At 36.2% G+C, this 25922-nt stretch overlaps 2 long non-coding RNA genes across 4 annotated transcripts in view; one reads left to right on the forward strand and one right to left on the reverse strand.

Moving 5' to 3' along the window:
• Positions 1 to 18700, reverse strand: part of LOC106505717 (uncharacterized) — a 38451-nt gene extending 19751 nt beyond the window's left edge. Inside the window, exons 1-2 of one of the 2 annotated variants that reach the window (XR_014824208.1) lie at positions 18480 to 18700; positions 6136 to 6206 (exon numbers count right to left, since the gene is read on the reverse strand). This is a non-coding gene — a long non-coding RNA (uncharacterized LOC106505717). Of the gene's footprint in view, positions 1 to 2183; positions 6207 to 18479 lie in introns of those variants that run through there. The other variant, XR_014824207.1, reaches the window with a different exon arrangement.
• Positions 18701 to 18807: 107 nt separating this feature from the next.
• The window catches only part of LOC146397544 (uncharacterized), a 134772-nt gene continuing 127657 nt past the window's right edge, over positions 18808 to 25922 (forward strand). For both annotated transcript variants that reach the window (XR_014824209.1, XR_014824210.1), the window contains exon 1: positions 18808 to 18873. This is a non-coding gene — a long non-coding RNA (uncharacterized LOC146397544). The remainder of the gene's footprint in view (positions 18874 to 25922) is intronic.

Here is a 25922-nt window from a genome sequence, read left to right on the forward strand (position 1 = left end):
TAATCCATGGCTCTCTTCCACTTTTAAAATGTATTTTGCACATGCTATTCATTATATAAACACACCAAAAAACTGAAGAGATGGAATTGGGAAAATCACTTTATTGTTCTGTAGTCTTTTTTATCACTTTAACATTCCAGAAGTCCCTAGGTGTTCCTTTCTTCAGAATTGAGTGCTCTGAAAAATTCACCCCTTAAAAAACGTATCAGAAGGAGGTAGGGAGTGAAGATGTGATGAGAGGAAGAGGTAAGGAAAGGAAGGATGAAAATTACACTAAACTTAACTAGAAACCAATGTAATTTGTTCATCCAATTATGAAACGATTAAACCATATAGTGGTCATGCAAATGACAGATGGAAGTTGCCTGGCTCTGGGAACTGAACCTAAGCCACAGAGGTAACAATGCTGAATCTTTAACCACTAGGCCACCAGGGAACTCCAGTTAAACCATCTGGATGCTAATATATAAGGAAAATAGGAAACTTTAAAACCAAACTGTTAACACAATATTAAAGTTATAACATGTCAAATGGAAGTTTGTGTATGAAAATGAGATGCTATTGAACATATAAGCATGTCCAGGTCCAAATTTATACTTGTTTCTATGCATTTTATTTCCATCCTATGGCAGTAGTTTAATTTCCACCTCAACTGCCCATTATCATTCTAATAAGGAATTCAAAATTGAGCTGAGCCAGAATTATGATCATTGCTGGAGTTGGATGATGGATATATAAGAATTTACTATTCACTATACTTAATCCTATGTTTGAAATATTCTGCTATAAATTTCCATTAAAATTAGTCTAAATCCTAAGGTCATACCTTTTTCTATTTCATACATTAGTTTTCCATACTTTATTCCTTAATTGAGATTTGGATGGGAGATAGAGCAAGTACTAAAATTACTACTGTTAAAAATAAAATATAAAGATCAAAAAGAAGTGGAAAATAGCATGGTATTTCAGAGAAAGAAGAGATCATGTTGATAGAAGGACGAAGAAAGTTTTGAATAAGAAGTGGCATTTGGGGTGGGACTTGAAAAAAGGGTTGGAGGCAGCTTGGAGAACATTTAAAGAAAAGGAGAAAAATGAATAAATTCTGCATGAGTTCAAGGAAGAGAGGTTTCCCAGTGTGGCAGGAGCATGAAAAAACAAAGAGAAAAGTGTGGAAAAGTAGGGGTTACCATTGATGAAGATGAGAGGCAAAGAGGAGGAATAAGGCATGACCTAAACAGTTGTTCTTTTAAATTCTTTTTTGAAAAAAAAAAAAAAAAAAAGCTCTAGAAAACTATAAATCGTATTGGAACGGTTCAAGGAATTACTGCAATGTGAACAATGTAATTACCACCAGATTAAAGAATGTAACATTGACAGGCTCTATCCCACCAACCCAAAACCTCTCTTATGCCCGCTTCCAAACCATACCTCTCCTACTTCTCAAATGCTATTAATTACCTCTATTTTTGAACTTTCCATGAAAGAAATCATACAGTATGTATTCTTCTGTGGGTCTTCTTTAACTAAGCATTGTGTTTGTCATATTTATCTACATTGTTTCCTACAACAATAATTACTTCGCTGTCACTGATACTTAGTATTCCATTGTGTAAAAATAAGCAATTTATTTAATCTATTACTGATGAACATTTGGGTTTTTCAAAGTTGGGGCTATTACAAAAAATGTTTATATAGATATCTGAAATATAATTTTTGATGCATATTTGCATGTTATTTCCACATACTTGTATGTATTTCATACATACCTATTAGTAAAAAGCCTGTGTCATAGCATTTCATATGTTCAATATTATTAGATAATGACAGTTTTTCAAAGTGGTTGTAAAAATTTACACTTTGATTAGAAGTTCATTAATGTTCTCATTCTACATCTTAACCAACATTTACTGTAGCCATTTTTGTCTTTTTTGTCTTTTTTTGAGGGCCACGCCTGCGGCATATGGAGGTTCTCAGGCTCCGGGTCTAATTGGAGCTACAGCAGCTGGCCTACGCCACAGCCACAGCAACACCAGATCTAAGCCGCGTCTGAAACCTACACCACAGCTCACAGTAACTCTGGATCCTTAACCCACTGAGTAATGCTGGATCCTTAACCCACAACCTCATGGTTCCCAGTCAGATTTGTTTCCTCTGCACCAAGACAGGAACTCCTGTAGTCATTATTTTTAATTTTTGTTATTCTGGTGGGTTTTAGAAGTTTCTCCTTGTGGTTTTAATTATTAACGACATTGAATATGTTTTAATATACTCATTTGTCATGGGATGTTCTATTTTTGGAGGACCTGTTTCAGACTTTTTTATATACTGCTGTGTTTCACTTATTGGTTGTTAAGAATTCTTATATTATCACGAGATATACTCTTTATCGAGAACGTATATTGCACATATCTCCTTCTACTCTCTTGCTTATCTTTTTATTCCTTAAACAGCATCTGTTAAAGTATAGAAAGAAATGTTTTACAATTTACTTACAAAAATTCTCCATTATAATTAGGGAATTTTGTATCCTGTTAATGACATGATTCTTTACCCCAATGTCATGTAGACAGTCTCATTTTTTTTAATCAAAGTATAGCTGACTTATAAGATTATATTAGTTTCAGGTGTTCAACATAATATTTCAATAGTTTTATAGATTATACTCCATTCAAAGTTACTATAAACCATTGGCTATATTCCCTGTGCTGTACACTGCATACATGTAACTTAATTATTTTACACCTAGTAGCCTGTACCTCTTAATCCCCTTCACCTATTCAATCCCCCCTCAACACTACTCCCCTCTGCTAACCACTCATTTGTCCTCTATATGTGTGAATCTGTTTTGTTACATTTGCTTTATTTTTTAGATTCCACATATTAGTGAAACATTTAACATGTGTCCTTCTGTCTGACTTCCATGAAAATATTTTCTTTATTACTAATAGAAATGTTATTTTATTTGCCTCTCATCTTTGGATGTACAATCTGCTGGGAACTTATTTTTATGTATGTGAACTCTTACAAAAATAAAAATTAAACAAACATTGAACTTGTAGTGATATTCATGCCAGAATAGTAAGGAAAAAGTGTACAGGTGTCTTCAATTTACTTTATATGCATCAAAAATGATGGATTAATAAAAAGTAGAAGGATAAGTAGTAAGAAATACATGTGATAAATTAAGTATAGTAAAATACTAACGATAGACTATAGATAGTGGGAAAGTGATATTCACTGTAAAATTATTTCAACTTTGTTAAATGTTTGAAAATGTCCATAATATATGTCATAAAGTATTTATCAATGTATTTCACTGTGTTTAAAAGGAAATGAAGGAAAATTGATATATCATCTAAATAGGTTCCAATAAAGCATTTGACAAAACTCCATTCACATCCATAATACAAACCTCTGGCAAACTAGGAACTGAAGGGACCTTCCTCAATAAAAGATACTGTGAATTTGCTTGTGATACTCCACCCCCCAAAAAAAAGATATGCTGGCGTTCTCATCCTACTACCTGTGAATGTGACCTTATTTGGAGAATATTTATAGATGTAATTAAGTTCAGCTGAGGTCATACAGGATTAAGGTGAGCCCCAACTCTAATGTCTGGTGTCCTTGTAAGGAGACCATGTGAAGACACAGAGAAATTGATGTAAGGACACACACACAGAGAAAATGGCCATGTGAAAAAAAGAAAAACAAAATCAGAGTAACACATCCATAAGCCAAGAAATTCCAAGGACAGCCAGAAATCACTAGAAGCTAGAAAGAAGCAAGGAAGGCTCCTCTCCTAGAGTTTATTAGGAAAGCATGACCCTGATGACATTATGATTTCAGACTTCTAGCCTGATTTTGAGAGAATGAGCTGCTATTGTTTTAAGCACCAAATCTGTGGTAATTTATTCTGGCACCTCTAGGAAACTAATACAGCACCTATGAAGAATTTACAGCAAACATCATACTCAATGGTTAAAGTATAAACACCTTTCCTCAGACAGGAAATAGTCAAGGACGTCTGCTTTAATCACTTTTACTTTACACTGCACTTGAGGTCCTATCCAGTATAATAAGGCAAGAGAAATGATGGTGTTGGAACATGTAAAGTATATAACAATCTTTAACTGCAGATAATGTGTTCTTACATATAGAAAATCCAAGCGAATTGGGGGGGGGGCTACTAAATTTAAAAGTAGATTTGATAAGTTGCATGACACAAGAGTCAAGAACATGAAATACCTAGCAATATTTAATAAAGTACGTGCAAAACCTATAAAACGTAAACTACTAAATGTTGCTAAGAAATATTCAATCAGAACTAAAGAAATGTATAAATATATTACCTCCATGGATTGAAAGAGTCAATATTGTTAGGAATGTTAATTTCCCCCAAGTTATTCTGTAGATTTAATGCAATCTCAAACAAAGCCCAAGCAGGTTTTTATTGTATAAATTGACATACTAGATCTCAAGTTTACATGAAAATGCAAAGAATCTAGAAAAGTTAAAACAATTTTGGAAAAAAAAAAAAAGAACAAAGTTGGAGGACTGACATTAACTGACTTGAAAGTTTACTTTATATATCTACACTGATAAAGACAGTATGATATTGATGTAAGGATACCCTCATAGATCAATGGAAAGTAATAAACAGTCCAGAAATAGACCCACACATATACAATCAATTAATTTTCAACAAAGGTAGTACCAAGACAAATAAATGGAAAAGAACAGCCTCATTAACAAATGATATCGGGACAAGTGGATATTCATTAGGAAAATAAACTCAATCCTTCACTCACACTACACAGAAAAACAAACAAAAAAAAACCCCTCAAAATCGATCATAGATCTAAAACTAAAATCTAGAGAAAATACAGGATAAAATTTTCATTGTATTAATTAGACAAAGATTTCTAGAATACAGAAAGCACTAACAATAAAAGGAAAAAAAAAGAAAATTTGATAAACTGTATTTCATTCAAATTAGAAACATCTATTCCTGGAAAGATGCCATTTAGAATATGAAAAAGTCAAGCCACAGACTGGGAATAAAATATTCACTACGCATATGTCTGACAAAGGACTGATATCTAGAAAGAATTTTCACAACTCAATAATAAGACAAGCAACTCACTTTTTTAAACGGCCAAATGATTTTAAGAAATACTACACAAAATAAAATGCAAAAATAACCAATAATGACCAAAGCAAGCTCAGCGTCACTGGTCATTAGAGAAATAAAAAAGCAAAATCATAATGATAAACCACTACATGCTCAATGAATGATTAATATTTAACAACTGACAAGTTCAAGCATTGGTGAAGATGTGTAAATTCTGGGAGTGTAAATCCACTTTTTTTTATACTTTGAAAAACATTTAAGCAGTTTCTTATAAATTAAACATATATCTACCATATGATATAGCAATCCATCTGTAGGAATTACCCAAGACAAAATGAAAATATATGCATACAAAAAGATTTGAATATGAATGCTTACAGCAATTTAATTCATAATCATACCAACTTGGAAACAATTCAAATGTCTATCAACAAGTAAATTAATGAATGAATTCTGGCATACTCAATCAATGGAATACTACTCAAAAATAAAAGTAATCAACTATCAGTAAGTGTAAAACACTGATAAATCACCAAAGCCTTATTATGAGCAAAAGAATCCAGAGACAAATAAACATACACTACCTGATTCCATTCATATGAAATTCTGGAGCAGACAATGCCAATATACAGTGACAAAAAATATCAAAGGGTGCCTAACACTTGCAGAGGATGACAATTTACTGCCAGAGCAACTGAGAAGTGTTGAGGGGTGCTGGAAATATTCTATGTATCTTGGTTGCAACGGTAGTTATATGGGTAAATTCAATAGTGGACTATAACTGAATTACATAGTAAAATACATGAATTTTACTGAATGCAAATTACACCTTAATAAAATGGATTTAAAAATTTTTTAAATAAATTTTAAAAAAACAGGAAAAAAAAGAAAGGGTGGAAGGAAGAAGGATGGACCACAAATGTAACAGCTGAAGGGAGTTTTTAACCCCAAAAACTGAGAGGGGAAAGTTGAAGAGGTTTAAATTATTATAGCGTAAGACTTACTGGTTGGAAAGAAGAGACCTCACAGAGCTCATGCAGAGGAAATAGTGCCATTTGGCTAAAGAAATATGTACCTGTTGAGAAAGAGAGAGCACAGTTAGTCTGTTTTTAGGAAGCATAGGCAAAATACAAAATAGAACTGTCATTCCCAGACTAAGGGCCATTTTTGGAGAGCTGCTGACAGAAACGGAAAGCAAATAGACAAAGCAAGTCCCTTCTCCCTCCTCCAATCTCCCTCTCATGCTCCCTACTTGCAGTCTCCTAAAGATCCACTGACAATGAGGATATGTGGTTTGCAGAGTCCCCTCGGTAGCATCACAAGGCTGAGTATAAAAAGATGGATTTGACAGTGAGATAACAACAGCATAATAACCAGCATAGTCTACCCTTTTGACTACTCAGGATCCCTTCCACACACTTTTAATATATATTCAAACATCTGTCAACAACAAAACAACTTCATTTTCATCTAACAAGATACAACCATCCTACATACAAAGACACTCCCACCCTCTCCCCAAAGTGAAGCTACATCAAGTCCCAGTAGTCATTGTACCTACTGCCGTGAAGTAGCCACAGTATCTGCCCCAAGTGTTCTCAATGCCTTCTCAAAGTTAGTTTTCTCTAAATATTCTGTTACACGACAATTAAATCTTAAACAACCATCAGAAATGCTATGTAAAATTGTAAGGGGTAGAAAGAGAGGGAAAAAAATAGTTAATACATACATACTACATATACAATGAAGATCTCAGATGGCCAATGTTTACACATTGGAGGGTTGGCACAAACTTTTATTCCTGAAAGATCTAAAATGTCTGAATTCTTGGCGATTCTGCATTTCTTTGTTTTTTTTGTAATTACCCTTTAAATTTTATGGTAGAGACAGAATTACTAGGAAGCATCCCAGAGAACCCTCTGGGACTCAGACAGAGTCTCTTCTAACCCATTGTGTAGCTGCATGTCCACAAGCACTGGTTACATGAGTGTGTTCACTTTGTAAAATTAATTGTGCTACATACTAATGAAATCTTTTATCTTTCTGTTAGACTTCAATTAAAAGGTCTTAAAATAGCATAAGAGGAAATAAGAACCTAAACCAGAGCAGTGGTTGTAGATATGAAAAAGAGAAGGTGAAGACATTGAAGAAACACTGCAAAAGTTAAATTAAATTGGTTTTATAGGAGTTCCCATCATGGTGCAGTGGTTAACGAATCTGACTAGGAACCATGAGGTTGCAGGTTCGGTCCCTGCCCTTGCTCAGTGGGTTAAGGATCCGGCTTTGCCGTGAGCTGTGGTGTAGGTTGCAGACACGGCTTGGATCCCGCATTGCTGTGGCTCTGGCGTAGGCCGGAAGCTACAGCTCTGATTCGACCCCTAGCCTGGGAACCTCCATATGCCACGGGAGTGGCCCAAAGAAATAGCAAAAAGACAAAAAAAAAATTGGTTTTATATATATTAAACTAATGTATATGTAGTAAGATACACACTAAAATATATACATTAAAATATATAGATGTATATGTATAAACATGGGATAAATGGAAGCAAAGAATATCCATAACACTAAGTTTTCTGGCTTCAGTGATTTAATCAATTAAATGAGATGAGGAATATAGCAGGAGGGGATGATGATTAAGGAGAAACAGAATGCATTTATTTTAGAACATATTACATTTGAAATGGCTTGTTACATTAGGTGATCACTGATAAATCTAAACAAATGTTAAAAGAGTAAAGACATTGGCACAATAGTATTACTGTGGCCCATTCATTCATCAAAAATTTTTTAAATGACTACCAAATGTTAGGCATTTTTCTAAATGCTAGAAATACAGCAATGAAGAAAAAAAATAAAGTTTCTATTTTTTGTGGAATTTACTCCCTAGTGTGAGTGTGTATATACCTTGAAAAAAGATGACCATGATAAGCTTAGTTATCATCTGTTGCCATATCAAGTTAATGCAATATTATGACTGTAGCCTCCATACTGTACATCTACATGACTTATTTTTTAAATAGACATTTTAACCTCTTGATCCCCTTTCCTCTTAATTCCTCTACTATCTGAAAAACCATTCTCTGCATCTATGAGCCTGGGTGTTATTTTGTTTTGCTTTTGTTTTTCAGATTCCATGTATAGATGAGATTATACAGTATTTGTCTTTCTCTGTTTGATTTGTTTCACTGAACATAATACCCTCTAAGTCCATCCCTGTTGTCTTGAATGGCAAGATTTCATTCTTCTTTATGGCTGAGTAGTATTCCATGTTTTATATGTACAAGCACATATATACACACCATGTCTTTTTAATCTTTCGCTGGGCACTTAGTTTATTTCCATATCTTGGCTATTGCAAACAGTGCTGAAACAAACATAGGGGTACATATATCTTTTTGAATTAGTGCTGTGGTTTTTCTTCAGACACCTAGAAGTGGAATTGCTGGACCACATGGTAGTTTTATTACCCATGGGATTACCCCTTAAGTAAATGAACGTGTTTTGTGTTATATAGTTTAGCTAGTTTGGGAACTTTCCATTTGGTGGGGGCTTGGGATGTTTGAAGTTAGTAAGTAGTTGGTCTCTGGGTAAGTAGGATATTAACATGTTAGATTTTGAACATCCATCTCTTAGGGCTCTGGAAAACAATCTGATGCGCAGTAAGCAAAGCAAGGATGAACAGACATCCCTAGCTATGAACCTGTTTCAAGGAGAAATAATTTAGACTCAAAATGTGTCTAAAAAAACAAATTTCTTGGAAATTCTTTGTATCAGTGTTTTGAAGTGATTTACATACCATTATAGAGCCTACTCCTAACAATCATTTCAAAACACAATTTAATGTTTAAAGAATTACTGGAAGTAAGTAGGATATAATACCTCAGGCATAAACCTGTCAAAACGAAAACAATAAACATTTTCTTTTATTAGAGGAAAAGTTCTCAGTTTATCTGAATGTCATACATCTCAAACAATGGTCATATTTAGCATGCCACTGAATTTTTGTTTCCCATATTTTAGCTAGATTATCCTGTAGATTCTAAAAGATGAGCTTAAAGAAATAATACTTACTTAGTATATCTACATGAAAGAACTTGCAAATGACTAGACTCAGAGTTTTCAAATGTAGGTCATCGGTAAGTAAGATCATTAGACACAAAAATGTGCACTGGCTTACATTAAAGAAATCTTTGTAAATTCCCACTAATGACCTAGTGTGATATAAGGACCATCTACTTCACATCATCATCTGACTACAGCTCAGTTTCTTTTATGTGATATTGTTACTAGAATCATGATGGATTGGTTTTCTCCTTTCAGAGTTTGAAAAAAGATTATTATGATGCTGCTGCAGCTGAGATTGGGTAGTTGGTTTAATTCAAGAAGGAACTGATGCTTGGAAAAGAAAATATCTGTGCTTATTTCCTGGAAAGCTGCGTAAATCTAAGCCTGTTGTGGCATGAAAGAAGCCCACTTCAAGTGACATAAGTGTCTCATATTCAGACAACCCCATTTTAAAATCACATTTTACCATTTACCAGCCTTCTTACTTTAGGATGTGTACTTCATCTCTAAAGGTGGCAGTTTTCTACATTGTTTTGTGGGTAATTACAACCTGTGTCACAGGAAAACCATGCAGGTTATGGCACTGTAAAGTGCCTTAAATAAGGAAGAAGCAAGGATGTGCCATTCACAAGTAGATTTGGTAAACATGGTTGAGAGTGACCTGTGCTGCTAGCAATGACTACAGAATAAATGTTTTACTGAGCTCTTAGAAGCTGGCTAGTTAGACACAGCTGAGACTTAAATGGTTCTTGTTTGTGGTAACAACAATAAACCTTACCAAGCATTTCATTTACTTCCATAAATTTCCTGGCATCCTTGCAGTTAAGTACAGTCTTATAATTAACTCTGTCCAATGAATTGTTAGAGTGACCCCTGTGGTTTCAAGGGCTGAAGCAATGAAAAAACTGTAAAAGCTTCAAGATTCTCCAGCTCCTCTTTACCATGCCACAGTAACCAAGATTACTTTATTTTGGATAGTGCGACTGTACTATGCTGGAGCCTCCATCAATCTGGGTCGCCACTTGACAATGTGAAGTAGAGCTCCCCACAGGCTGCGATGGACATGCACTATGAGTAGAAATAAACCTGTGTTTAATAAATGCATTGGGATTTAGTAACTAATTAATTAGCATGGCATAAAGTAGCCTATTATGAGCAATACCCTGGTTTAGAGTGGCCACATTTTCAAATACCTTTTCCGTTATGGACTGTTAAAATTAATTAATGGATTTTGTTAAGAATTAGAATGAAATACACCGTGATTTCCAGATCAACTAAATTATGGAATAGTTACTGAGGGTTATGCTACATATAGTTTTCACATAATATTAACATGCTCAAGGTCAGTGAAAATGAGAGATAAGATCAGCAAAGTCTATGAGTATAGCAATGAAACACACTAACACTGCTGAAATAGGCTGATTGCTAAAATTGATTGTGATTATGTTCTGAGCTTGCATAGCATTCTGCAAAGTACTCAATTCACTACTTACCTTCAGATAAAATTCTGGATCCAAGTGATACTGAACTCAGTGGGAGACATATCCAAGAATAGCATACTGCATGGACTTGAACTTCAATTTTAAGCAGTTAAAATCCTCTTCACAGAAGCAAAATGGACTCTCAAACTAACCATTTCATTAATTAACCAGAACTCAGAACATGGCTAAGAAGTAGGAAAGAACCATTTGAAGGACCATTTGTTCACCATTTTCAAGCCAACAGGATGTAGTGGGTAATAACAGTTCACCTGGAGATAATTAACCCAATAGTAAGATGAATAGGATTTTGATTTCTAGAAATTAAATCCATGGGGTCTTACAGCCATGACTACAAATACCTATAGCACAGAAGATAAGAGTGCTGACTGCATCAGAGAAGTCTGATCTCAAATATCAGCTCTGCCCCACTTATTTTTAATGTGGTCTCAGCCAAGTTTACTTTTATGTTGACAGAAACAATCATGTCTCAAAAAGTAGCATAAGACTTAAATGGCAATGTAGGCAAAGAGTTTGACATAATGATTTTAGGCATTTTATAAATGGAGTTTTTCATCAATTTATTCTATTAAAAGGGCTAATGAGTTCACTTCTGATATGGCAAAAAAAAATCAAAACTCATGTTATTAGAGTACTTACGTAACCCTCAATTAACACTATCATGAATACACAGGTGAATTATTTATCTAACAAACCATGCTACTAAAGGTCCACCAGGTTTTACTATTCTTCTTACATCTACCTCAAAGTCTCTGAACCAAAAGGAATGATTTCCAATTTACTGAGGCTTAAAAAAGAATCCCGATTTGAAAGTGACAATTTATCTGCAAAGATGTTTTAAAATTTGGCACCACAAATGTCTTTACACAGTTTTCCCTTTCTTTAAAAATATTACATTGTAAACTTGGGATCCCCATATAAAGAATCTTCAGGAGTCCAATTTCTTATTTGGTACATTGCTATTCTAGAGATAAAAGCTAAATAAAACCCATTCACGAAGTTTCATTTTCAGGATGGCTTAGTTAGGCACACGCTGGGATGTGGGAAAAACTTTTTTTTTGACTTAGCTATCTACTTTAAGTAACTATATATTAGGTAAAATAATTTAGTAGCATTTTGTTTCAAGCTCTGGAAATGTCTGAAATATATATATGTGTGTGCGTGTGTGTGTGTGTGTGTGTGTGTGTGTGTGTGTGTGTATATATATATATGTTACATTGTATTTTTTTTAAAAAATTGGCCATACCTGTGGCATACAGAAGTTCCCAGACCAGGGATCAGACTCACGCCATAGCAGTGACAATGCCAAATTCTTAACTACTAGGCAACAAAGGAACTCCAAATGTACTGTAATTTTCATTCAAAGGGAAATTTGTTTTGTTTTGTTTTCAGAGCTACACTGCAGCATACAGAAGTTTCCAGGCTAGGGGTCGAATCAGAGCTACAGTTTCTGGCCTATGCCACAGCCACAGCAATGAGGAATCCAAGCCATTTCTATGACCTACATCACAGCTCATGGCAACACCAGATCCTTAGCCTAGTGAGCAAGACCAGGTATTGAGCCCACATTTTCATGGCCACTGTGTTGGGGTGGTCCTAACCCATTGAGCCACAGTGATAACTCTGGAAAGTTTATTTCTTGTTTGGGATTCTTCTTGACCCTTTCCTTTGTCTGTTGCCTCTATACCTATCACAAAAGTTTGTTTTAGCTTTGTTTCTTATATCTTCCATGACAGAGGTCAGATATAAAAGTTCCTTAACATAAAACCCCACATTATAGAAAAAAGCACAAGGTTATGTTAATTTATAAAGAAGAGTTGTAATTTATTTCTCTTGTTTCTTTTATGGCCTCCTGTCTAATCTTACCCTCTTTGGCTGACCTCAAACTCATCTTTCCTTTGATACACTGTAATTCTCTTCCATAGCTTTTTAATTTCTTTATAAATAGAAAGCAAAACTCTTGCCAAACAATACAGACTGCACTGCAGTTTTGAAATCTGTGGAAATCATCTATTCAGATTCTTATTTTGCACATAATGAAATTAAGATACACACTATAACCATATCCAAAGACCAGTGGCCAATGAGGGACAAAGCTGAGATCTGAAAAGTATTTTTACTTTTGGAGAAAGAAACAAAAAAAGCATTTAGCTACAACTGTATTCTTATTAATATAAGACTATAAATTGTTGGAACGATTTAGTTTGTTGGAGTTACATCTGAAAAATAATGGCATGGGAATTTCTATTCCTTGTCTCCCCCTGCAAACATCAATTTGAACAACTATCTGTAGAAAATACCTTCAAAAGAGCCAAGGATTCCACATAAGGGATTACAGCATTTGCATGAAACATAGAAATAAGAAAAGACATGTTGAAGAGGGTAGAAAAGATAGTGTAACATTACACCCATTACCTCTCACTCACGCCTAGGCAGTCCAGCACAGAGAGAAACACCATTCCCATGAGAGGACAGTAAAGTGAGCACTGGACTTCACGACAGTTCCCAGATCCCACCTTACCCCACCAGGCCAACTCCTGCAGTCCTAGGTTACTCCCCGTGGGCTTGCAAAATCCCAGGCCCTCACTCACTCTGGTGCTTGCTGGCTCTAGCACCCTACCAATGCATGTCAGTTTTAGTGGTCCCAGGTGGCTCCAGTAGCTCCAAATGGCATCTTTGGCACCAAACTCTCAGTGGGGTCCTAAGAATCCAGACTCTGGCTCACTCTAAGGCCTGCCTAGTTCAGCAGCCCACACAGCCTCCAAGAAAGGGCTCCCAGGAACCCAGAGCCCTTTCTCATTCAGGAGTCTGCTAGCTCCAGTGGCTTTAAGTACCTCCCATGGCTCCAAGCAATTTTCTTTAGCTCCAGGTTCCCAGAGGCCCCCAGCAAATCTAGGCTTCTGGCTCACATAGGCACTGGTGAGCTCCAGTTAAAAGCAACTTTCTTGGCTTCAGGCTCTTAGAGGGCTTCATGAACCCATCCCCTAATCTACTCAACATCAGACAGTACAAGCGGCCCCAGGCAGATCAGTGGCCCAAGGCTTCCAGCCCGCCCCAGTGACAATTGACCCCCATGGCTCCTGTGAATCCAGTTCGTTTTTTTGGCTGCAAGCACAGCATATGGAAGTTCCAGGGCCAAGGATCAAACCCATGACACAGTTGCAATCTGCATCACAGCTATGGCAATGCCGGAACCTTAACCTGTACACCATGTAGGAACTTCCAAAAATTCCTGACAAAATACTAGTAAACCAAATTCAACAGTACAGTAAAAGAATCACATACTATGATCGAGTGGGATTCATTCCTGGGATGCAATAATAGTTCAACATATGCAAACCAATAAATGCGATACATTAGATTAGTAGAATAAAATATTAAAATCCTATGATCATCTTAACTGATGCAGAAAATTTACTTGACTAAATTCAACATCTATTCAGGATAAATACTTTTAACACATTAGATAGAGAAGGAAAGTATCTCACCATAATAAAGGTCACATATGAGAAACCCATAACAAAACATCATATTAAACAGTGAAAGATTGAAAGCTTTCCCACCAATATCAGGAACAAGACAACCTTTCAGCATAATACTAGAAGTCCTTTTCAGAGCAATCGGATAAGAGAAATGAATAAAAAGGATCTGAATCATAAAGAAAGAAGTAAAACTATCTGTGTTTATAGATGACAGGATCTTATATGGAGAGAATGCTAAAAACTCCATCAAAAACAAAAAACAAAACAAAACAAAAACTATTAGAGGAGTTCTGTGGCACAGCGGTTAGGGATCCAGCATTGCCACTGCCATGGCTCAGATGCTGTGCCTGGTTTTGATCCCTGGCTCAGGAAATTCCACATGCTGAAGGCGTGCCAAAAAAAAGGAAAAAAAAAAAAAAACCTGTTAGAACCAATCAACATATTCAGTAAAGTTCAGAAAAAGCAGGATACAAAATTAACACACAAAAATTCATATTTCTATATATTAACAACCTAGCTAAAAAGAAATAAAGAAAACATTCTTATTTATAATAGCATAAAAATAAAAATATAAAATTCTTTGATATAAGAGGATAAAGGTCTATACACTAAAAATTATAAGACATTTATGAAAGAAATTGAAGAAAAGTAAAATAAATGGAAAGATATGTTCACGGGTCAGAAGAATTTATATTGTTAAAATGTTCATAGTACCCAAAGAAAACTACAGAGTCAATGCAATCTCTATAAAAATTCCAGTAACATTTTTTGTAGAAATAGAAAAAGCAATCCTAAAATCAATATGAAATCATAAAAGACCCCATATAGCCAAAGCAATCTTGACAAGAAGTACAACTGAACCTTGAATAACACAAGGGGTTATTCCACATATAACTTATAATTAGGCTTCCTTAGCTAAGGTTCCTCTGCATCTGTAGATTCAACCAAACATGGACCATGTAGTATTATAGCATTTACTATTGAAAATATCTGCATATAAGTGGAACTGCATGGTTTTAACCCAAACTATTCAAGGGTAAACTGTACAAAGCTAGAGGCATCACAATTTCTGATTTTAAACTTTTTTACAAAGCTACAGTAATCAAATCATTATGGTACTGGCATAAAAATAGCATTAAAAGACCCATGAATCTGAAAAGAGATAACAGAAATAAAATCATACATAAATGGTCAACTGATATTTGAAAAGGAAGTGAAGAACACTCAATGGGGAAAAGACAGTCTCTCTAATAAATGGTGGGAAAACTAGACACCATATGGAAAAGAATAAAATTGGATCCCCATCTTACACTACTCACAAAAATTAACTTGAAATAAATTGAAGACTTAAATGTGAGATCTGAAACTGTAAAACTTCTAGAAGAAAATAGAGAAAAAACTCCTTGACATTGGCTTGGCAAAACTTTTTGGATGTGACACTAAGAGTGCAAGCAACAAGGCAGAAATAAATGAGTGGCACTATATAACATTAAAAAGCTGCACAGCAAAAGAAGCAACCAGCAAAGTAAAGGGCCAACACACAGAATGAAAAGAGTGTATTTGCAAACCATCTATCTGATAAGGGGTTAATATTAAAAATATATGAGTAACTCATGTGAGAAAAAAGAATGAATATATGTATGTGTGACTGGCTCACCTTGCTATACAGTAGAAAATAGAGGGAACACTGTAAACCAGCTATAATAGAAAAAAATAAAAATCATTCTAAAAAATAAAAGTCATTAAAAATAAAAAATAAATGAATTTTAAAAATATATGAATAACTCACGCAACTCAATATCAAACAAAACAAACAATGTGACTAAAATAGGCAAACGACCTGAATAGAGATTTTTCCAAAGAAGACATATATGGCTAACAGGTACATGAAAAATGCTTGACATCACTACTTATCAGGAAAATGCAAATAAAAGCTACAATGGCACATCACCTCTCCCATAATAGAATAGCTATTATCAAAAAGACAAGAGACAACAAGCATTGGCAAGGCTTTTGAGAAAAGAGAACGTTCTTGAACTGCTGGTGGGAATGAAATTTTGTACAGCCACTATAGAAAGCAGTAGGAAGGTCTCTCAAAATGTTAAAAATAGAACTACCATATGATCTAGCAATTCTACTTTTGGGTATATATGTGAAGGAAATGAAAACACCATCACGAAGAGATATCTGTACCCCCATATTCATAGCAGCATTATTCACAATAGCCAAGACATGGAAACAAGCTATGTGTACATCAATAGATGAATAAAGAAAATGCTTTACACTCACACAATGGAATATTATTCTACTATAAAAAAGGAAATAAGGAAATCCTGCCTTTTGAGAAAACTTGGATGAACCTTGAGGCCATTAGGATAAACAAAATATGTCACAGAGAGAAAGACAAATACTATATGTTTTCACTTGTGTGCAGAATCTAAAAAAACTGAACTCAGGGACATAGTACAATGGCAGTTGCTAGGATGGAGCAGGGATTGCAGGGGCAGGTACAAATTCTCAGCAATAAGATGAATAAGTTCTGGGGTTCTGATATACAGTATGGTGAGTATCATACTGTATTATATACTTGAAACTTAGATTTTAAAAGCTGGAGTTCCCATTGTGGCACATTGGTTAACGAATCTGACTAGGAACCATGAGGTTGCAGGTTCCATCCCTGGCCTTGCTCAGCAGGTTAAGGATCCGGCATTGCTGTGAGCTGTGGTGTAGGTTGCAGAGATCCAAAAGGATCCAACAGCTCAGATCCCGAGTTGCTGTGGCTGTGGCATAGGCCGGAGGCTACAGCTCCGATTCGACCCCTAGCCTGGGAAACTCCACATGCTGTGGGAGCGGCCCAAGAAATGGCAAAAAGACAATAAATAAATAAATAAAAATAAAAGTTAACACCATCACAAAAAGGGTAACTATATGAGGAAATAAAGGTGTTAACTAATGTTATTGAGTAATTATCTTTAACAATAAAGGTGTTAGCTAACATTATTGAATAATTACAAATTACTCATTTTGTAATATATACATGTATCAAATTATCACATTGTACATATAAACTTACATGTATTATAAGTCAATAATATCTCAATAAAGCTGGAGGAGGAAAAAAAGACTTAGTTGGCTGAGACTGATCATTATGCACTCAAATGTGCTGAAGAGGCAGTAAACTTGACATTCAGTCCCCCTCACATTTAGTATACTCTGTAGGTCTTGGTTAGGAATAACAAAGAATAGGGATGGTAAATACCTCATGCCTTTAAGTAAAGTCATTAACATTCAGGAAGTACCTTTATTTTGTATCCTTTTAGTTGTATTTGGTAAGAAATTTAATATTGGGCAAAGTCAACAGCAATGGTTTATATAATACAGTATGGGTCAAATTGATAACAGAAGATTTCTGATTTGCTTCATGTAAAATTTTGTGTGCAATTAGCTAAGTACAGAAAAAGTGTCTTGTTCAACAAATTGACCCCAGATCTTCCTTACTCCCCCCCCCCCCAACTGCTTGAATGTTCAAATCGGCTCAAGACTGAATGCTTTTTGCAAAATTTGCTTCTCACACTTGGCAAAATTTTTGAGCTGCTAATTTGGAGAGAAGTCCCTAATTTAGTCCTCAGATCTCAATGCTGCTCACAGTTCTAGTTTTCTGATACACAAAGCCAAAACACCAAAGAAGAATTCTGAACATTTGGGAAATGTTCCTGATAGGAGACAATCTTCTCACTTTTAAGTGGAACTGAATTTATATTTATAACATGAAATGTGTCATTGTATAACAGGTTGTAAAAATAAACAACTTTTGGTTTATATTTTTAAATATTTGAAAAGACCTCTCCCTCAAATAAAATATTTCCTAATGTTAAACGAAAAAGCAGATATTCATTAGTGATAAAGCAAGCTACATAAATGAATTCAATGTTGGCAGTGAATAGTTTTATTTAAATCTGATAATGTATAGCGACTTTTTCAAACAGAAAAGCACATACAGCAAGATAAAAGATTCTTTTCCCTGCCCTGAGGATACTTTTGCAACACAATATTTTTCTTCACCATTTACTACTCTAAACAACATAATCAGGAAAAAAATATATATATAACTTTAAAATGTCAGGCAAAGAGAAGTAAAGTCAATTATGTCTATTAGATTATCTTCGTTTTATCAATTGCAAATCATGCTTCGGAGTTCTAGTAAACATTATCACTTCTCTGCCTTATTTGCTCTGATTCCATCATCACACAACTAGGAATATGACGTTTATTGCAGTTAAGACCTTACTTTAGACTCACCTATAGGGAATGTGGCGTTTTCTTTTTTTCCTCTGCACCCCAAGATCTGTATTTCAGTCGCTTAGGGGCACTGAAGTCTTAACTATTTCCAGCAATAACACATGTTTTTGCTGAGCCTCTATTCCAAAACCTGGGTCCCCTACCAGCTTCATCACTCCCTGAAGCTGCCGAGCTGCTTCTCCACCAGACATCCATTCTTATTAAACCGAACGTGGGCTACCGCGCAGAAAGGGTCAGCACATGCGCCTTTGGCCTGCGTATCTGCGCATGTGTGCTTTGGCCCGTGCGTCTGCGCACACGCGGTTTAATCTGCGCCTGAGGCTTGCTCAGTGTGGTGGTGCAAATGGGCCCTTCAACGTGACTCTGCGGCGAATCGCACAAAGATTTTGGCAAGGTGAGATTTCAGGCGTGTGAACAGCTATTTTCAAAAGTGAAACCTATGGTAGAAAGGAGGGGATACACTACTCTTGTTAACATGCCCAAAGAAGGTTAGGAAAAAAGATAGGCCTTTCAGGCTTTTTAGAATCTGCTGGGCCTCGCCCTCCATGGTAGCCGGATGTAAGTGAAGCCGGCGTGGAGGATCCCGCCACTCTTTTTTTTTAACCCCCCTTCTCTTCCTTTTCTGGCTGCACCTGCGGAACATGGAAGCTCACAGGCTAGGGGTCGAATCGGAGCTGCAGCTGCCTGTCTACACACAGCAAACCGGGATCTGAACCGCGTCTGAGACCTGTGCCTCAGCTCATGGCAAGGCTGGATCCTTAACCCACTGAGAGAGGCCAGGGATTGAACCCTCATCCTCATGGATGCTAGTAGGGTTGGTAAGCTGCTGAGCCACAGTGGGCACTGCCTTTCCCTCACTCCTTCTGAGGAGTGGTGTTTATATCTCGGTCTCACACAGGTAAGCAAATCTGTAGGCATCATTCACACTGTTTCTGCGCTATTTGAGGAAAAGTGTTCTTTTTCTTGTTATGAAATATCATGCATATTTGATGGCCAATGTGAGCGATGTAAGAAGTCACAGTGAAGTGACCACCTGTCTGTACATACACAGCTTTTAAAAAGAAATATTTCATTATCTGCTCATAAAATGCTTAACAAACTTACCTGCAAACATTTTTAAAAAATGAATGTAATGAAATAACTGTGCTAGAAAAATAGAAAGCAAAATGTAGTAAAATATATTTCAGTCTGTAAATGTGTGGGCACATGTACACTAGCGATCTCAGGAAGCAGTTATATTTCTTCTTATATGCTTACAATGAATTTGCTTTGATATAGGGTATATAAGGTCAAGAGCTATTCAATATGGGAACAGAGTCAAGGATGGACTCTCAAATTAGATAAATCAATCAAACCTAAAATTTGGGTAGGTAATTACAGACCAGACTTACTAGTGTAAGGAAGAGGAGAGGCCACAGAAGGATGAAGGGATAACAGTCAGAGGCAAATTACAGACTGCTCCAGTGGAGAAAATGAGGTCATCCCTTCATCTGAAGATCAAGTGATCTTCAGAACTGTATTTGGAACTGTAGTGTCAAAATTATTCACCCTGTTATAGCCCAGGATGCTGCCATAAGTACACTATATCCCCAAACCCTTTTCAATTACAAATGTAGCTGGAAGTGCTAGGATATATTGAGTGAGCAGAATGTGCAGAGTAAAACATTGAATAGTTTCAAGATGATGTCTTGATTCCATTTAAGCTTCCCTCTGGTTAAGGTCTGTTACATTTCTGAGCCTTTTGAATAATTTCTTATAACAAACGCTTTAATATTATCATATTAAAATACTTCCAATTTATATGTATAACGGTTTAATTCAGCAAGGCATTCCAAAATTCAGTAATGCCAATACAGTGTGCTCCTAATCATGAACTTCTGCAATGCCCCAGAAGGGGGTGTTACTACCTATGTTAAGAATTCTGAAGTTTCCAGTTTTCCTTTCGCCACTACAGACCCCTGCATCCTTGCTAAATGCTACCTTGAATTTTGTGTTTATAATCTACTTGGTTTTCATTCAGTTTCAATATCCATGCATGCATTCCTATATATAATTAGCTTTGGATATTTATGAACTATATATAGTAGTATCAGACTGCATATTGCTTGCTCACATCCTGCTTTATGTAACACATCCTGTTTGTGAGAGCCTTCCATGTTGCTCTCATTAATTCATTTTGAATGGTGATGTTCTGTGGAATAAATGTGGCATGTATATTTATTCTACAATCAGTGGATGTTATCAGTATTTTTTTTTTTTTTTTTTTTGGTCTTTCTGCCTTTTCTAGGGCTGCTGCTGTGGCATATGAAGTTTCCCAGGCTAGGGGTCCAATTGGAGCTGTAGCCGCTGGCCTACGCCACAGCTACAGCAACACAGGATCCGAGCCGCATCTGTAACCTATACCACAGCTCAAGGCAATGCTGGATCTTTAACCCACTGAGCGAGGCCAGGGATCGAACCCACAACCTCATGGTTCCTAGTTAGATTCATTAACTACTGAGCCATGATGGGAACTCCAACGATATTCTTTTACGTGTTTTCTCATACCCATACATAAGCGCTTCTCTAGGGCTTTGACTAAGAATAAAATGCTTAGGTTTAGGAGAAGGCTCATGTCTAACTTTATTAGGTAATGCCAAGTGATTTTTTTGTCTTTTTAGGGCCACACCTGAAGTTTATGGAGGTTCCCAGGCTAGGGGTCCAATTGGAGCTGTAGTCTCTGGCCTACACCACAGCCACCAATGCCAGATCCAAGCCTCATCTGCAACCCACACCACAACTCACGGCAACACTGGATCCTTAACCCACTGAGTGAGGCCAGGGATCGAACCTGCATCCTCATGGATACTAGTCAGATTCGTTCGTCGCTGAGCCACACAACGGGAACTCCCTCCAGTGATTTTTTTCAAAATGATGTACTAGTTTTCAGTCTCACCAGGTGTATATACGTGTTCCTATTGCTGTACTGCTTCACCAGCACTTGGTATTGTAAGACTTTTATTTTTGGTAATATATAGGTGCGAAATAGTATCTTGTGTTTTAAATATTAACTTCCCCAGTACCAATGGTATTGTCTTTTAAAATGAATATGAGATATTTGAGTTTGCCTTTTTGTGAAAGGTGTGTTTATATCTTTTGCACAGTTTTATGTTGGATTTCTTACTGCTTTTGAGGTCTTTATATGTTCTGACTCTGCATTGTGTGTTTTTTATGTGCTGCAAATCTCTTCTCCCAGTGTTTGGTTTGTCTTTTCATTTATTCGATGATATCTTTTGATGGACAGAAATGCCAATTTTAATCAAACTTTTAAAGGAAGATTACAATGTTTATGTCTTAAGAAATCATTCCCAGAGTTCCCGTTGTAGCTCAATGGTTAACGAATCCGACTAGGAACCATGAGGTTGCGGGTTCAATCCCTGACCTTGCTCAGTGGGTTAAGGTCCAGCATTGCCTTGAGCTGTGGTGTAGGTCACAGATGTGGTTTGGATCCCGTGTTGCTGTGGCTCTGGTGTAGGCTGGCGGCTACAGCTCCAATTAGACCCCTAGCCTTGGAACCTCCATATGCCACGGGAGCAGCCATGGATAAGGCAAAAAGACAAAAAAAAAAAAAAGAAATCATTCCCTTCTGCAATTTTTATTACAGTCAATTTTTATTATAGTTTAAAAGTTTTGGCTTTCCTATTTATTTATTTATTTTGCTTTTTAGGGCTGCACCTGCAGCATATGGAAGTCCCCAGGCTAGGGGTCCAACTGGAGCTATAGCTGCCAGCCTGTACTACAGCCACAGGAACCACACCGTATCTGCAACCTCTGCCACAGCTCACAGCAATGACGGATCTTTAACCCACTGAGCGAGGTCGTGGGTCAAACCCACATCTCCATGGAGACTAGTTGGATTCATTTCCACTGCACCAAAATGGGACCTTTGGCTTTCCTATTTGAAGGGAAATCAAGAATTGCTTTCTGTATAGGTGTAAAGTAATCGGTTGTCCTCTCACCATTTACTGAATATCATTATTTCCCTCTGATATACAATTCATCACTATCATATTAAGATGTTACATATTAACTGGGTCACCATGCTATACAGTAGAAAAAAAATTGTATTGGGGAAATAATTTAAAAAAAAAATAAATGCACAAAGATGTTACATATAAGAAAATCTGTTTTTCTGCTTTCTATTTAACTGCGTTAGTCTCTCTAGCTCTGTAATAATGGCACATATTTTAAATTCTAGAGCTTTTTTAATATGCCTTGATATTTCTAAATCCCTTAAATAGTCTACTTGGAAAGTATGTTAGTGAATTTTGGACCTTTGCTCTTATGTATGAGTTTTAAAATCCACTTATCAAATTCAAGGTTAATATATCTATATTTATAAAAGTTCTTTTGGCTTTTTTCAGATTTGTCCAGTCATGTTTGATGGTCCCTTGTTCCTAGTTCAAGCTTAGAATTATTTTTTTATTTATTTAAATGTATTAAACATATTTTTTTTGGTTGATGTCAATATTTAAAGTCTCTGTGGATCTGATTCTTTGTTTCCACAGACACATCCTATTCATGTTCCTTTTTTTCCCTACTGTACTTTGCATAGCCCCAAGATCAGCCACAGCCTGGTCCCAGGACAAAGTTCGGGAAAAAAGATATACTAATTCTACAACTTCTCAGCTCAGTGTGCGTTTTGTAGGGTTTGTTGTGGATATTTGATCTTTTTTTGGTTCAAATGTCTATCCACTGATATAATTTCAAAATTATCCAACACTAGATTATTGTTTTTCTTTCTCTTCTTTAATGTGAGATAGTACAGAGTAGTGCTTAAGACTATAGACTCTGTTATCATACTGTCTGAATTCAAATCTGAATTTTACCACTTAATAGTTCTACATAGGAGAATTTACCTTTAGGAGGCTGTTTTTCACATTATATTAGTATAAATTTGATTCAGTGTTATATTGGGCCACTGGTGGTAGTGAATGGCGAATGCATATAAAGCAGGCATAGTGCCTAGCACATAGAAACAGCTCAGTAAGTATTCATTATCATTACCTCTTTTGTTTCTCCTCTAAGCATCAGCACAGAATCTTTCATATACTTGGTATCAATGAGGATATGAATTGGTTGACAGGTACTGAATATCTGATTGTTGGACTAGTACCTGTAAATCCACTTCAGAAAGGGTAAATAAAGTACTGATGGGGGGGAAGTTCTGTATAGAGGTTACAGACCAAAGGCAGCAAAAATTTACACTTCAGTGTCATGGCTATCTTAGGGTGGTCCTGCCCACATGATGATGCTCTTCTCTTGCATTCCTAGGAGATCTGAGGTATCGGGGCAGTGCAGAATGCAGCAGGGAGAAACACAAGTATTCAGTCCTCTGGAACGTACATATGTTGTTATGATAGCTTCAATTGGGTTTTAGTCTTAACTTCAATCTCAGAAAGACACGTGAATCATCTTAAACATCTTTTCCTCCCTTAATGTCAGTAGAGATTAATTTACTTAAAGTGTTTCCAGTGATAGATCCCAAAAGAAGTCTTTTGAAAAACGTGAGCACAAAGATAAACAAACCCTCATCTTAGGTTACAGTGTTTAGAAGAATGAAAGACTGAGTGTGTGTGATTTAAATGCAATGAAGAAAGTCCATTTTTCCCTCTTAGCTTCAGTTTAAACATTTTAGATGAACTTGAAAATGTAATTTTATAAATCTTTTTGGTTTCTAAGTATATCCTCCTGATAATTTCCTTTCTTCTGATTCTTCAGGAACTACTTACCTTGTCACTACTCATTTTCCTCTGGTATTTTAAAACTATAGGTTCTTGCTAAAGCAAAAAGGGATTTTGCAGCTTCCATTTTCTTTCAGCACTCAGTTCAACTGGTACTTTTCTTGAGGATTATCATATACTACTCCTGTTAAAATATTCATTAACACATTGAATCAGACTTCTCAGTATAAAATTATTCTGAATCTACTAATTAGTCAAGGTGAGACATTTAGCACATTAAATTACTTTTACTTAGTTTTACTATTTAATGACTCAGCTTATTATACCTGAACAATTTTTAAACCCTTTTAAAAATATCTCTGTAGCTCCTTAAGAATAAACTTAAATTTCCAATGTTTAAGTTTACCACTCTGGTTCATATTAAACTTATACAATTCACACACATTTCAAAGAGAGTTGCAAAATAAGGTTTTTCTAGAGATGTTTTGTTTGTGAAAACCACATTAAAGAAGCCTAATTTAGGAGAAGTAAATTGCCAAATAGTGTATGCCAGGGTCAACATCTCACTTTCTCCCCCTTTAATTTGGCTGATTGGATTGTGCTAATATATTCCTATTCCTCCTCTCCCTCCCCCAACCCAAGCAGCAGGAAAGGTCTGTTTAGTTCTCTCAGGACAGAGACTAGATTTGAGATTTATACCTGAATCTGGCCTTATATTTTTAAGAAGGGCTGGAACCTGGTGATGAAGGAATGACATCCTGAAACTCACTTCTCTTTTAAAAACTTCTTAGGTTTGAAGGAAGAAAGCAATGCCTTTTAAAGGAATGGTATCTTTTGATTGAATTCTTAAAACTACAGTGATTCGCGATCACAGGAGAACTTAACATTCATTTAAATTTATCATTTTTGTTAAATGATGTTTAAATGTTCTTATTAAAATACATATTATGAGTTAATTTTTAGTGAGAAAGCAATTCCTTGAGAAAATATGGAGCTCCTATCATGGCACAGTGGAAATGAATCCAACTAGTATCCATGAGGATGCAGGTTCAATCCCTGGCCTTGCTCAGTGGGTCAGCGATCCACCATTGCCATGAGCCATGGTGTAGGCCACAGCTGTGATTTGGATTCCCCCATCCCTCTGGCTGTGGCATAGGCTGGTAGCTGTAGCTCTGATTCACCCCATAGCCTGGGAACTTCCATATGCTGCAGGTTTGGCCCTAAAAAGAAAAAATAAAAGAAAAAAAAAGAAAAGAAAATAGACTGGAAGTAGGACACATAAATGTATTAGTGATTTCATGATGTGTATTGATCACAGTATATTCCAGTGACTTCTGAGGTGTTGCTTGCAGTTTGCTTGCCATACTTAGGAAGTTTACTAAGATTGGTCATTTTTTCCCATTGTCAGCTCATGGCCCTCACCCATCTCTCCTGCAGTCTAACTCAGGACTTACCTTTACAAAGAGGATACCGTTATAATTATTTTCTGCAGGTATCTTAGTATGGAAAAGTAATGTTTTTGTTTGTTTGTTTGTTTGTTTTGTCTTTTTTGACATTTCTTGGGCCGCTCCTTTGGCATATGAAGGTTCCCAGGCTAGGGGTCAAATTGAAGCTGTAGCCACCGGCCCACACCAGAGCCACAGCAATGTGGAATCCGAGCCACGTCTGCAACCTACACCACAGCTCATGGCAATGCTGGACCCTTAACCCACTGAGCAAG

Source organism: Sus scrofa, chromosome 13 (genome assembly GCF_054392235.1).
Source record: "Sus scrofa isolate SSC_HxYL_T2T_F1_AM1 chromosome 13, Sscrofa_HxYL_maternal_Yorkshire_Landrace_v2.0, whole genome shotgun sequence".
In the NCBI taxonomy this organism is placed as follows: Eukaryota; Metazoa; Chordata; class Mammalia; order Artiodactyla; family Suidae; genus Sus; species Sus scrofa.